The following is a 14,917-nucleotide window of genomic DNA, read 5'->3' as shown; positions in this document are numbered from 1 at the left end:
ATGTGACATGAAGTGGGAGAGGTGTCTGGCCATGCTGATCTCTGTGACATGACTCTCTAAGTGCTTTACATAAACTCCTGATCCATCCTTACAGTTCCCCTTTGAGGTCAGTGCTAGTTTTAGCTCTGCCATCCCTGCTTTACAGAGGAGGAGGGAAAGGCACAGAGAGGTTAAGAAACATGCCCAAGGGTGCCCAGCAATGCTTGGGCAGAACAGGATTCAGACTTGGGCAACTTCGCCCTGAGTCCACGTGCTTAACCACTGGGCTTACTTACTGTCTCTTGGTGTGGAGGGAACAGTGTCTGCATGGTTGTCACAATGTGCCCACATGCTGTGACAGAGACGTGCGCCAGGGTAGGGTCCAGTTTGCCTGTTTCTTGGCTGATGCAGGCCTGCACCTCCCAGTCTGGGCCTCTGTGGTGCCTGGGGGACTGAGCAACCCCCCAGGAGGTCTTTCTGCCTGGTCAGAAGGTGGGAGGCCCTTCACTGCTCTCTGAGGCCCCTGGAGCTGGGTGGGGGCAGGGCACAGGCCCATCTGTTTGGAATTAGACACGAACTGAGCACAGTTGGCCAGAAACCAGCTCCACAAAGCCAGAAAGCAGAACTTGGAAACACTCCGCCAAATGTCTAAGCAGAGCTGACTCTCTCCTTGAGATTTCATCCTGGTCTCTTTCCTCTAGTTCTCTTTTTCCCCCGCACTTTCTCCACGCCGGGCTGGGGACAGACACGAGGAGACCCTGTCCTTGCCCTGTGAAGGTGAGAGGAAGGAGACCGTGTATTGGGGTCACATCCAGAGCCCAGAGAAGGACTTTACTCCAGAGAAGACAAAGGGGACCACTACCAACAATAAAATTATTTGTTATGAGCTAACAGGGTGCCAGGGCTTAACATTTTACTCCTTAGGGTTGTCTCCAGTTTACTGATAAAACCTGGGCTCCTAGTGCTTAGCTAGCAAGACCCCACAACCATGGAGTGACTGCTGGGATTTGAACCCAGGCTTCCTGGGACGCCTGCACTGGGCTCATAGGCCAGCTGTGTGTGGCGGTTGAGAGTGGTACAGTCCTCTGGGGTTCAGACGAGGAGGCCTGAGTGCCATTTCCCGCTCTGTCCCTTACCAGCTATGTGGCCTCCGGCATGTTGGTTAACCTCTCTGAGCCTCAGACCTTCAGCTATGACATACAATACATACGACATTGGGACACATGCCAACAGGGACAGTATATGGAGATCCAGCCACACTGAGCTTGTGACAGCACTTTGAAAGGCAAGCAAGGACCTACTCTGAACTGCTGGGTGAAAGTGCCACCATCAGACAGGCTTTTCAGTTGGGGTTTAGAGAAGGAAATAGAGGCCCCGGGGGGGGGGGGGGCGGGGGGGGCCCTAGGGAGCCTCAGAATCCAGGGACAGTGTTCCCAAGCCTCATTCCTGGGAAGCCGTTGCATTTTTCTTTTTAATTTTTAAAAATGTTTCTGGGTCTGCCTTCTCACACATCCCCTACCTTCTCTCCATTGTGGATGTCCCCTATTGCTTCCCATTGTCCATCTCTGCTTTGGGCCTACGCCTCTGCAAGTGAAATCCCAAATCCTGAGAGACTGTCATTAAACACAATCCTTGGGGGGTCCCTCGGTCAGGGTCCTGGGCAGGTCCCAGCTCACCAGTGGGGTGCTGGAGAAGATTTTAAAAGTGCCACAATTTTTCAGGTTTTTTGTTTTGTTTTGTTTTTTGGGTTTTTTTTTTGTAGTTTTATTTTCTTATCATAAAAGTAGCCATGATGACTAAGGATATCCTGAAAAGAAAGAAAAGTGGAAAGGCCCAGAGCGAAAAAAATCCCACATAACTACCCCTTCCAGAAAGTACCTAATTTAGCGTTTCAGAGTATCTCCTTTCACTGTATTTTGGTCTCTATATTGCTAAACCTATGATTCTGATTCTGATATTGTCTCCTTTGTTTTTTTTTCCCCCATTTAACGGTATAGCACGTATTCCCCCGTGTTCTTTTTCTTGAGCCTTATTAACGATGCAGATTTTTCTGTCCCATAAGAGATATTTGAACGCACCACGAAGCACCTAATAATTTCTACATGGTGGAGCGTGTTGGAGCTCTCTGGCATTTTGCTATTAAAAATAACATGATGGTAAAACTCTCTGGGCACCAAACTCTGTCTGCATGTTGACCCACTTCCTGGAATAGATTCCTAGAAGGGGAATTACAGGGTGAAAGCAGACCACTTCTTGAGTCTTTGGATGGCCACAGGAATGGCCTTTTGTCATAGACTGAAGGCTGTGGTGCGGCCCAGCTGGCAGGAGCAGTGCCTCCTCTGCGGGGGGCCCATGTTCCTGCCCAAAGGGGATCCGCCTCAGAAGTAGGGTACCAAATGGGATGGGCCAGACTCAACATCTTTTCTCGATGCCCTGGAAGAAGCTCTAAGAGTCCTGATGGTCTAAGTTACGTTTCACTTGAAGCTAGGACCACTAGCCAGACTTGGAAGCCACAGGTGTCAGGACACAGAAGGCTTTGTGACGCTGGCATAGGGGCCACTTTCGACAAGACTGAATTCACCGTAGAATATATCCAAAGTGCTGCACGTGCACACCCACTGGCCACACCTTCCACTGTCCCCTACTTCTCATTCTTCATCGCTGCTCTCTGGACATTTGAGCTAGTATACACATTTACTTCTTTGTTGGTCCTTTCTGGTGCCTAGGATTTTAGCTGCCTTCATCCATTGTGCACCCAGCTGTAGCCCTTCCACCTGGAACGTGACCTGAGCCATAGCAGGTGTTCAGTACCTAGGTACTGAAGGAATGAATGGTGAGGGCGAAATGTAAAGACCCACTCAGAGGCCTCAGAGCACGATTATTAGAAGTGATAGTGCCTGACCACATTGATCCATCGAGTTCTTAAGGTGTGCCTGGCATGTGATCCCGGGCACCTCCCAGGTCACCCCACGAGGTGGCTCTGTTATCATCCCGTGGGCTTCCTAACTCCCGTCACTTTGTCATTATAACTGAAACCCCTCCCCGTGTTTAAAAACAAAATTCCTTGTGACCCAGAATTTTCCTTCCTTTGACATATGTATAGAAGAACATTCTGGAATGTGCGTGATACTCACCTTGGCATTTTGGAGAGCTCTGGTGTTCACTGGGGAGTGGAACTGCTGGCGCCTGGAGCACGCCTCTGTGTAACGCGTCCCTCTACTGCCAGGTGGTTCCCTAGAGTAATTCCCGAATCCACTTTCCCATTAGCAGGGTATGAACTTCCCTGTCTGCAAAGCCCGCCAACACCTGGCATCACAGTGCCTGCTAATTTTGCCAGGCCAAGAGGTGTCTAGGGATGTCTCATCCTGTTTACATTTGCATTTCTCTGATTGCTAGTGAGGCCCCGGGCCTCTGTGCATGCCCTGCCCTCAGACTGGCCACTCACCCACCTGGGCTCCTCTGTTTTTTGTTTGTCTTTCTCTGCTCCCCAGTGGCTCATCTAGACTATCGGGCTAAAGTCATGTTTGCAACCCCAGCAATGTGGAATCTCACATTGCAGGGATCAAAGCCTGCTCCAGCCCCTATGGGCTGTGCAACTTCCAGCAGGGGCCTGAACCTCTCTGAGCCTCAGAGTTCTGACCTGCAAACCGGGGATTAAAAATAGCACCTCCGTGGGAGAGTTTTCTTGAGAGTTAGGTGAGATTATTTTACGAGTGTTTGGCACACGGTATGACTAAGCAGTGGTAGCTGTCGGGTATTCTGGCCCTTGTAGTTCTGCACTGTCGTTATCTGTTTATCTGAGTGGCCTCCACAGCCTGGGCAGACTCCAGGACTCCGGTCCTGGGAGGACTGCATGCACTGCTTCTTTCTATTTTCAGCTCTCGGCCATGCTGGGCAAACAGTAAGACCTTGAACAACTCATGTCAGGCTTGCTGGAAGAGAGGTAAGCATCAAATGATGGGTTGGCCTATTTGCCTTTGTAAAGTCACTTCCAACCCTGAAATTCTATGATCAGGAAATTACCCAGGAAAAAGTTCTCCTTGCTGGGTCCTTTCTAAGGTTTCTAAATGGGACTTTATTACACACTGCAGGTAATTATAGGAGGCTATCATCTTTCCGCTGATCAGGGGATCAGAATCCTGACAGAGGCAGGGCCTCTCCCTTCAGCTGAGCGGTGGGAGGCAGCCCTGGAAGACTGAGCATCAAGCTGGCAGCCCTCGGCTCTCTACCCCAGGGGATGGCTGGGCAGCCTCTAGTGGCATGTGAGTAGCATTAGGAAAGTCATGACACCTTTAGACGTCCAGTCCATGGGGCACAGTCTCCTATGTCTACAGGGGCCATGTGGGTAATAATGATGGATAAACAGATCTGGATAAAGCAATAGAGAATGGTGCGGCCTGCGGCAAACTGGAAAACTGACCAGCTTCTGACCAAAGGAGATAACTGCTGCTCGGCCCCAGGGGATTGTCGCTATGGGGAATGTGAGCCTAGGGTTCCTGGACTTTCCCTTCCTTTATTAAAGGAAGCCAGAGTCCAGACTCTTTTGTGAAGTTTTCTGATTTTTAAAAGTTGCAACTAATTCAAAGTTTTGTCAATTGTTATATGATGCAGACAAACATGCCCATGAGGCGACAGTTTTTATATCCTCTGATTTATCACAACCTTGGACAGATTGGGGAACTGAGGCCTGAAATTTGGGGAAGCTGCCAAAAATCCCCAGGGAGGTAGTGACCCTAAGGGATGTGAGGATGGTCCTTTGTGGCTTAGTCTGAAGGAATGAATGGTGAGGGCGAAATGTAAAGACCCACTCAGAGGCCTCAGAGCACGATTATTAGAAGTGATAGTGCCTGACCACAGAGTGTTGTCCACCACTCTGATGGGCTCCTCACCACCACCTTTTTCCAAGGCAGGAACTGAAGCCCAGAGAAGGAAAGGGACTTACTCAAAGTCACACAGCTTGTAATGGCAGAGTCCGGAGTTGGGCCGGGGCTTTTGAGCCCTCTGCCATGGGACTGTCCACCCACTGTGCTGCCAAAAAAGACCCTGAAATAGCTTCAGTAAAAGCCTGATCTAGAGCTTGGCACAGGGCCAGTTCTGACTGGCTGACAATCTGCAGAAAATGGCTCACACACCAGTGGGCAGGAAGCTGCCAAGTGTTACTGCTGCCCAGGAAGAGCCATTTGTGGGTTTGCTGAGCTAACATTTTCGGCTCTGATGGTTACAACCTGGATTCAGGTACTGACTCTGCCATCTACTCACTGTGTGACCTTGGATAAGCGACTTAACCTCTCTGTGCTCACCTGAATATGGGGTAATGATAGGGCCCCTAATACTAGGTTGTTTGGAAGATTGCATGGCTTAACCCACAAAAGTGTTTGAAACAGTGCACATATAAATAGCAAGTGAACGTTAGCTATTGTATGTAGACTGCCAGGCACATAGTAGGTGTTCAGTGAGGGCAGTTGCCCTTCTGTGTTATTAAATGTGTCAGAACCAGTCCATTATATTAATCTGGCTCCTTTCACGAGGACTGCACATTTCACACACATCTACCTCCCCACACACCATTAATGAAAGCTAACCTTGCTTTTCCATCTTTAGTAAGCTTTGGCTTGATGAGAATTTGCCAAATGTGTTTGTCGATCTTTTAAAACCCCAGAGATGAGTATTTACTGCCAAAATGTGCAAGTCTATCAAAGGGATTAAATTCAGGTGCTGGATAACGATGCTAGAGATTTGAAGAGGGAAAGTGACAAGGTTTTCCTTTCTTCCCCTTCTGTCCTCTGTGGCTACGAGCACGTCTGTTCATCACTTAAAATCCTATTTAAAAAGGTCACCGGTTATTTGTGTGAGTCACACAGTGTGAGCACTTAGGAAGAAAGAACTGGAGAGTGGTCTCCTTAGACTCCTACTCCATCCCGTCCTTCCTCTGATGGATTCTGTCCTGCGTCCCCATGCTGCTCCCAGCTATGGTGGCTGCCCCTGAGCAGAGGACCACTTAGCCCAGGCACATGCCCCTGTCCGTGATGAGAAGACCAGACACCTGCTCCCAGAGTGTGCCGAGTTTGCGAGCCGCCTTCCGTCCACTCTTTGACAGACACTAGTGTTCCCATGTTCCAGAGGAGCAGACAGACTCCAAATGCTTTCAGCACTGGTTTCAAGTTGCCCAGCAAGGGAGCAGCAGAACCTGCCGCTGCCTCTGGATAGCAGGGAGCGTCCTCTGACAGCCCACACCCTACCTCAGCTAACCTCAGGCAGGTGCTCCCCATGCCTCCCGCAGCCCAAGCTTCATTTCATGGTATGAAGGGCGATGAAATCTTTACTGGCCCGTGTCTGCTAGGCGCCTTCCTGTGAAAGCCCAAAAAACATTTTGGAGAGTGGAGCTGATGTTCAAAAGGCCACTGATTAGTTTATACCCGAGGCTTAACCTCTGATATTGAAACATCCAATGTGGTAGAAGGTCTTGGCCTGGGAGCTCCAGTGGGAACAGGAGTGCAGCCTAGTTCCCCAAGGGCACAGCCCAGAGGACGTGACTAGAAAGGGAAGTTGTGAGGAGCCTCTCACCTTGGCTGAATGGTTGGGTGACAAGTCACTGTCCTCCTGGGGTGACACGATCCGGCTGTGCTTCCCTCTCTGACCTCATCCTGTAAAATGATCCCCTTGGCTCTGCACGCTCCCACTACACTGGCCTGCCGTATACAAACTCAGGTCTGCCTGTGATCTCGCACTGACTGCCCCTCTGCCTGAACTCTGCTCCCCTCACGCCTGTCTTTGCATGGCTGTCTCCCACAGAAGCTCAGCTGCGATCCCTCCCGGTGCCACCTTCCCGCTCATCCATTGTCATGCCACCTCCTTGCATTTTCTGCAGAAGTGTCCACCGCTCTGTTTGATTTGATGGGTGAGTTTCTAGAAGAGGGGGCTTTGCCTTGTTTGCTGTTGTGTCACCAGCATCCAAGCAGGGCCCGGCACATTCTGGGCCCCAGACAGTCTTTGCTAAATAACCGAAGGCTTCTGTTGCTCGTTCTAAAGCTGAGAGTTTGGACCAGGTAGTTGAAGAGCCTCCTTGCTCTAAAAAAAGTTCTCTGAGCTTGAGAGCACTCACTCCTGAGGCTTTCCCGTCCTGCGGGTCCCAGCTCAGAACGGCCTCATTTCCCTCCCAGCAGGCGTCTCAGTTCCCTCCCAGCAGAACCTGAGGCAGCGATTCAGCTATGGATGGAGTATCAAGGAGGTGCTCCAGGAGAAGGGGGCTGAGGAGGGCAGGGGGAGGACAGAGGCTGAGTGAGGACATGCCCCCAGCTGGAGTCGACCTTCAGCCTGACCCCACCGGGACCCTGGAGCACAAAGTGCACCCACCACAAACAACATGTGTCGGGGGCCTCGTGCAATCCAGGTCTCAGTCATTACCTGGGGGCCGCCCAGGGTGGTGGGGTGCCAGGAGGTGGTCACCTCCCAGGTGAGGCGTCGCCTGTCTGACAGAGGCAACCCTCTGGAGCAGGGAGCAGCTGTGAGCGGCTAGCAGCCAACGGCCATGGTGGCTGAGGGGCGGTGGCCCAGTCTAGAAAAGCCCATCCGGGCTGCATGCCCACAGCCTCCCCTCTACAGAGACCCGGCGCCTTCCAGGTAGCCTGACCCCAGCTGAGGAAAGGAAAACCTGAAACCAGCCTTTCCAGGGGAATTGACTTCCAGGGTCACTGGGAGTAAGTGATCTGCTACCTAAGGAAAGTCCAGCAGCTCCTGGTTACCAGCCGCTGCCCCTTCTTGAAACAGTAGGGTAAGCGACGCGGTGAAGGATGCTTAGCCATGAGTGACAGGCTGTTGATTTCCCAGGCGCTGTATATGTGGCCGTGGGGCTTGCCTGCCGTTAGCTCTGCCGGACGGTTACCACCAAAGCTTCCACGATGGGAGAAAGTGAGCAAATGGCACACGTTGCTGGTTTTAGAAAGGAATTACTTTTAATTAAATTCTATCATGAGTTTTCGAAATCCCCCTTTTCATGTTTGTGGAAAGTCTGAGGCAGGCCCAGCCCGTCCTGGGCACTGACTCCCGCCTGCTGCCCGGGGCGGCCACTATGTAATATTAACGTCCACGGGCCTCTGCGTCATCCATTATTCACGTGCAGAGGTCAGCGAGCTCAGGTGCTGCGTCAGCGCACTCAGGTGAGAGGGACAGAAAGAGGCCCAGGCTGTCTTGACCATTCAGGAAGTTCTTTGCATCCCCATCCCCAGGTGGGAAGGCATTTTGCACACCTTACAGGTGACAAGAGCCAACATAGCATGTGGCTGAAGCTGTTTCAAGCCCACGGGATTATTGTTAAAACCAAGGGTATTATTATCTGTTGTCAGTGTTGTTTAGGGTGGGCCCCCACTCAGTTTTTAGGAAAAAAACTAAAACAATAACACTTCCCTAATTCTCAGATTCAACTACTCTCTCCCTTTATAAAATGTGCAGCTGTTTTCTGCCAATTAGAATATTCCAGAGTCAGGCCCAACCCCACCCCATGTGATCTGGGACTTGCCACCTGCACAGGCCTCTGGCGTGGGGTGGGGGGGAGACAGACAGCCTTCCAGCCCCTCTGCCCCCTCACCAGCCCTGGGTCCCTGCCAAGCTCTGCCGTTCGAACCTCAGTTCCCGCTGTCAGACAGGAAGCTGGGGCTACCTTGGGGACTGCTGCAAGGTTCCACAGGGTGTGTGAAGTGACCTAACCCAATGCCTGGTGCAGGAGAGATCTCAGAATTAGAGCATGCCCTCTGATCTTCCGTCTAGAACAGGAAACGGTCCTAGAGATCACGCAGTACACAGCTTTCATTAACAGTTTGCAACTAGAAGGCTGATACTCGGGTCCCCTGACTGCCACCCAGCCCTCTGCAGGTAACCTCTGTCCTCTCCTCACTGGTAAATGGCTTGTTAGGGTTCTGCCACTTCACATTAGCCCTTAATATTTATTTACTCTCTGTGCCTGAGCTGAGCATGTTTCAGATACTCTCTCTGTGGTAAGTCTGACCATTTCTTTTTTTTTTTTTCTGTGTTTCAGATGAAGAAACTGAGGCTCAGAGACGTTAAGAACTCCCCTGAGGTCACACAGCTGGTAAGTGGCAGAGCTGGGATTTGAACCCAGCTCTCTTTGGCTCCAGAACCTGTGCTCTTAATGGTCTTGCTTTCTCTGCCTTCAACTGTGTGGAAATGATTGTCCCCCTTCCACCCACGTGGGGGAGACCTGTGCTTTGTGCCGTTCCCTGTGCTTCCTACAGTACCCAGGACACGGTAGGCTGTCCATACCCATGGGATGTTTAGAAGGCAGTCCTTTCTAACCCCGGGTGGTGGGGCAGTGTGTTCAGGGAACGACATGTTCATCAAATCATTAGAAAGTTCTGGTTACCTGAGTGTTTCCCTGTTTGCTGCATTCATATACACCGAGTCACCAACACAGACAGCAGGAGAACTGCATTCTGCTCCCCATTATAATGAGGGCACACCCCATGTGTAGACTCTATCTGTAGACTGTTTCGCAGATGGGTACTTTTTTCTTTGTGATTCAGAAAGTAGGACCCTGACATGGTCGGAAGGCAGCCGGTGAGGCGGGCAGTGGAGGTGGAGCCAGCATGGGGCCCCCGGGGCCCTCACCTCACATCCAGTTAGGTGCCCATCAGGGGCTGACTGTCTGTCCCCACCAGCCTTTGTTCTGCCCCCCGCGTGGCTCTGAGTATGTCCGTTTTATCCTGGTCCTGCTGTCTCTCATGTCCCCAATCTCCTGTCACCGGAGATACCCGAGCCCTCTTCCCCATCTTTGAAACCCACTCTCTTGCTGTGAGAAGATTTCTTAGAACCCGTTTCTGAGAAAACTTGGAGAATGTATTAGCCCCACTTAGTAACGTGACCGCAGATTAACTGCCTGATTTGGTCTCTGAAATCTCCAGAGGTCTCGTGGGGTGGGGGTTGGGAGCGGATGTGACATTCTGGGGTCACCAGCATGGACAGAGGGTGTGGTCTGTGAGGAACTTTGGTTTGCAAATCACCTTGACGGTGGTGAGAAGGCCCCGCAGCTGGGCTAGGGGTCCCCATCCCCACCTGAACCTGAAAAGCTGTTTCAGTCTCTGGTTTCTGCCTGGGCATAAGATAACAGTTTAAAGAAAATTTGAAAACCACTGTCTAATGGCAAATGTCCTTGTCCAGAAGTCCAGAAATCTGGTTCTAGGTCTGGCTCTGCTCTGTCACGCTGTGCGGTCTTAGCCAAGCCCCTTCGCTGGGCCTCAGGTTGCCTATCTGTACAGTGGGCCATGGACCAAACACAGCTAAGGCTGACCCTCGGCTGTTGTTTCCCTGCTGGGGTTGATAATGCTCGTGCTGATTCTTTAGTTGACAAGGCAGAACCATGAAGCAGAGAACGGAGGCAGGCGTGGGTGGTATTTGATAAAAACACCCCCATCCTCCATGGGTGCCCTGGTCACACCGACCTGGGTTCAGGAACGAGCCACCGTGGCTGGCGGAGGTCGTTTCCAAGGAAGTCTGTCCAAGGCTCCAGGTTATCTGGGAACTAGACACATGGGCCCCACAGCAGGGCCAGGTACCTCAACGTGCTGTGTACCCCACATCCTGCCCAGGCACAGAGGAACCAGCAGGCAGGACTCACACTTCCTTGCCATAGCTCTGGACGGCAGTACAGACGCACAGTGTGGTTTTGTAGTAGTTTTGGTTTTGTTGTTTTTGCAAAAGTTAGAGGAAGTGTGTAGGCCGAACTCTGCCCTCCCCTCCATGAGAACAGCCAATCTGCTCAGTGGGGGACAAGCAGAGCTCAGCTAGGAGAGGAAACCTCCAAACACAACGTGCAAAGATCAGAGCATCCCTGCACTAAGCTGGACACTGTCCCAGGCCGTTCCCTGGCAAGGCTGATTTGAGATTGTCATCGTAAGCATCCTCTTATCTGCAGGAGGAGATGAAGGCCCAGAAGTGACCGCGACCCCCACCTTTCACTATGCACAAACTGGAATGACCTCTGCTCCCTGAGTTTGGAGCACTTTTCACTGTGCCCTCAGTCTATACATATCTGTTGAGGGCCTTCCGCTGTTCTCAGCAGGCGGGGGACAAAGCAGTACGTGACACAGAAGTCCCTGCCCTCCTGGTGGAGGGGAGACAGAGAAACTAACAAGGAATTCAATACACAGCAGAGTGTCCTTTTGTGATGAAGGCTGTGAGGGAAAAGACAGTCCAGCGAGGGGATGGTGACAATGGTGATATTTTAGGAAGGCTTCTCTAAAAAGCAGAACCATGACAGCAGCAAGGGAGCAAGCGGCCATGTGGATTCTAGGGGAAGGGCATGCGAGGTGGTGGGAACAGCATGTGCAAAGGCCCTGGGGCAGGGAGTGTGTTTATTGTACCATCACCCTCTTTGATTCTGATTCTCTGTGTGTTTGCCTCCCCACGCTCCCACCAAACACAGCTACTACTCTCTATTGTCCTTTCTATCTGTCACTTGCAAGTGTCTGCAGGGGTATGGCAGGGATTCGTAGTTGTGTCACAAGAAAAATCGAACAGCATTGAATGGGGCAGAAAGAAGGTGTGTCTTTCATAGGAAACTACTTGTCTCATTCCGTCATCTTCTTTGTACAGTTCACTCTTGGGTGACACTAGAAATGGTTTCCTATTCTTGCTTAGTATTTTTTTGTCAAAACATGTTTGAACCAGGACCGTGAGTTTCTAGTGTACTGTAATCCACTATTGCAGGCCCATCTTTCTCGGCAAGGCCGAGAACCTGGATCCCAAAACCACAGAAACTGAGCAAGCAATGGTACTGGGGCTCACTGCAGACCTCGAGCTGACCACAGGAGAGGGGGCTCCTCCAAGCAGAGCCTGGGGTGTGAGCAGGGGCAGGGACAGAGGCAGGCAGACCTCTGTGCGTGCGTGGCCATTAGCGATCTGTGGCCTTGGGCAGGCCCATCCTGCCATCTGTGTCTGACTCCTGCTACAGCAACTCACAGGCTGGGTGTGCTGTACGGGACATGTTTGGGGAGTTAGGGTCCCCAGGTTTTAGTCTCGGTACCATCAAAGTCTCGTTTACCACCTTGGGCAAGTCACATCCCCTCCCTGAGCCTTGGTTTCCTTACCTGGCGAAGGAAGCAGAAAAGTGTGGTCCTCCCTGTGTTCCTCTGGGATCCTGAAATGCCACAAGCCTTTGCCTCCAAGGCAGGCAGCAGCCAGGCCTGGGGACAGAGCGTCCTGACAGCTTCCCTTTGACTTTGTAGAACTGACTCTCAGCAGAAGGGGGCACGGCCTTGGTGGTCCTGCCTTGGGCGTTCAGGTAAGAGCTTCAAGCAGTCCCTGCCTCTCCCTGGTCTGGGACCTGTGGCGACACAGCCAGACAGACACTCCTGTCTGTGAGCAGAAGAATGTCTTTTCTTTCCTCGGGGCCCAGATCCTTAAGTCTTCCACTAACTGGGTCTTATTCAGCTGGAAAAATAATAATCAGAAAGCATTTCTGCCTGGTTACTGGCCTGTGAGCTTCTTGAAAGTTTCCCACAAGGAACACTCAAAGGGCTTCTGTGCTCTGAGACTCAGAGCCCAGCCCTGGCTGTCTCCTCCCCAAGGAACAGGTCGACCAGCCAGCCCATCGTCCATCAGCATCAATGGGTTATCCATCTGTCCAACTGCCCGTTAAACAGTGCCCCTGAGGGACCACGGCCAAGAGTACACTACCGGAGATAACAAAACTAAATAGAATGTAGTCTGTACCCTCAATGGCAGTTCAGGCTCAACCTGACCACGTTCTCCATTTGGTTGAATTCCAGAGAGTTCACGGCTCAGCTCGCTCTCAAGGGCATAAAAAATGCAAACATTCAGAAACTGTCACATCTCTATGTTATGTGTTTTCCAAAATTCATTGACTTAGTAGGTTCTGTGGTTACTAACTAAGACTAGTATCTCTCTCTCCTTTAGTCAAATCAAATTTTCTTCTGGTCCGTTCCATCGAACACATCCGAGGCGCATATGAATTCCCGTTCAGAACATTCTGGGCAAAACGAATAGCTTGTATCAAGGTCCTGTGCTTGTCATGGGAAAAGGGATGGAGAGGGACTCAGGGAGGGAAGTGTTCCTAGAGAAGGTGGTACTCGAGATGTGACGGTCACCAGGTGGGATGGAGGCATTGCTCCATCAACAGGGGCATTTTACTGATAGTAAAATACTGTGTGGAACGTAGAACAGCATAGGTGTTAAGTCTGGGATTTGATTTGATTTCACTTACAAGCTAATAAGTTCGCCTATTAGTGTTTCATTGATGCCGGCAGAAGACACGAGACTCCTGAGTCAGAGACCAGGGGCTTTGTCACTCAGGGTGCAGCTAGCAGCATGAGCTTCGAGTTTGTGTCAGCTCCCCTTGACCTTACATCCACGGGGACCAGCCAGAGGGCCCTGACAGATGCCGGCACATGTGATGGGTTGCAGTGTAGACCAGGGACACTGAGTGTGGGGAGTCCACTGTGTGTAGCACACAGGAAGCAAGCTGCCCCCTCAGGTTTCATGATTGCGTGCTGCAAACACAACCCTGAAAACTGATCCACATAAAAGCAGTCAGGGTCTTTTGTTCTTAACCTACACAGAAAACGCACATGAATGTGAGGCCTGCAGAACTGCGTCTCCTGACACTAAGCTGGCATCGAAGAAGACTGGATTTGAATCCTGGGTCTAACACCTACTGACTGTGAGATTAGGTAGATGGTAATCTCTGGACTTCCTTTGGCCTTGGTTTCCTCATCTGTAAAATGGGGATAATACCTACCTTTCAGGTGATGATTAAAGATTATGTATGATCACTGTTCTAGGAACACAGTGGGGAATGAAAGAAAGTCTCTGAGCTCCTGGAACCTAGTTGCATGGAGAATATTTTCAGCTATACGAAAGTACATAGTGTCAGAAAACAAAGGCAGGGGAAAAGCAAAGGGTGATAAACATTATAATTCGGGGATAACAAAAGATTCAGGGAAAGTCTCTCCAAAGGGTGGACATTTGACCCTGTATCCTGAGCTAAGTAAACAGTAATTAAGCATTCTGTTGGGAAAAGCACTCTGGGCAAAGCTAATCGCCTGTGCAAAGGTCCTGTGGTTGTCACGCTTGAGGTCGGTGTGGCCTGAGCAGAGTACGAAAGAAAAGGTGTAGAAAGTGGAGTCAGACCACAGGCAAGGGCCAGGTCTTGTAGGCTCTTGCAGACCGTGATAAGAACTTTGCATTTCATTCTAGGCGTGGAGAGAATCCACTGGAAGCTTGAGCAGGTGAGAGGCGTGAGCGGAGAACAGCGAGGAGAGGGCATGAAAGGGTGTTAAGGTCAGGATGTGATTTTGTCCTCCTGTTCCCAAGAGGCTAGACTTAGTTTTTCATGGATCTAAGGCACTGTCGAAAAGATGCCACTCCTTTCACGCCTGGAGTCTGAGCTCAGAGTGAACGCTTTAGATTCTAGGGAAGATGGTAGCTGAGTCACTACTTTCAGAGGCTAAGGTCAGGAAACGAAAGGGAGTGAAGGTTCTGGGGAGCAACCCCAGGTCCTGGCTGATCAGGAGGCGCTTGCCCGCTAAGCCTGCCTATCTACCTGTAAAAGAGGGAGAACATCAGCATCTGGGCACACTGGGGACTGAGTGGACATAAGTTGGGTCTGAAGACCACATGCTTTGTCTGCGTTAGTAAGAGGAAGCAAACTCATCCTAATCATTCAGGCGTCTGGGTCTTGGATTATTCCTTTTCTTTGCGGAGAATCAAAATGTTTGGTGTGTAGCTCTAAGTCCACAAGACACACACAGATACCTGCCAGCAAAATTCAGCCGCCGGTGTCTTCCTGATACAGGGTGGTGTTGGTCATTCATTGGAGAGGGAAGGAGAAGGCCAAAGGGTCAGGACCCCAGAGGGCGTAAGTATGGAGGAAAGAAAACCCTGAGAAAGAAAACCTCTTCAGATCCCA

General features: G+C 51.0%; 1 protein-coding gene across 10 annotated transcripts in view; it reads left to right on the top strand.

The window, feature by feature from the left end:
- ST3GAL1 (ST3 beta-galactoside alpha-2,3-sialyltransferase 1) overlaps positions 1–14,917 on the top strand; it is a 64,860-nt gene that overhangs the window by 30,098 nt on the left and 19,845 nt on the right. For 5 of the 10 annotated variants that reach the window (XM_033126144.1, XM_033126137.1, XM_033126141.1 and 2 more), the window contains exons 3-5: positions 4,071–4,241; positions 6,772–6,877; positions 9,011–9,064. The gene's annotated coding sequence lies outside the window, so the exon portion shown is untranslated. Of the gene's footprint in view, positions 1–3,857; positions 3,923–4,070; positions 4,242–6,771; positions 6,878–8,826; positions 8,848–9,010; positions 9,065–14,917 lie in introns of those variants that run through there. The other 5 variants (XM_033126138.1, XM_033126143.1, XM_033126139.1 and 2 more) reach the window with 5 other exon arrangements.

This window comes from Rhinolophus ferrumequinum, chromosome 14 (assembly GCF_004115265.2).
Source record: "Rhinolophus ferrumequinum isolate MPI-CBG mRhiFer1 chromosome 14, mRhiFer1_v1.p, whole genome shotgun sequence".
NCBI classification, from domain to species: Eukaryota; Metazoa; Chordata; class Mammalia; order Chiroptera; family Rhinolophidae; genus Rhinolophus; species Rhinolophus ferrumequinum.
This window is presented reverse-complemented; position numbering and strand designations above follow the sequence as displayed.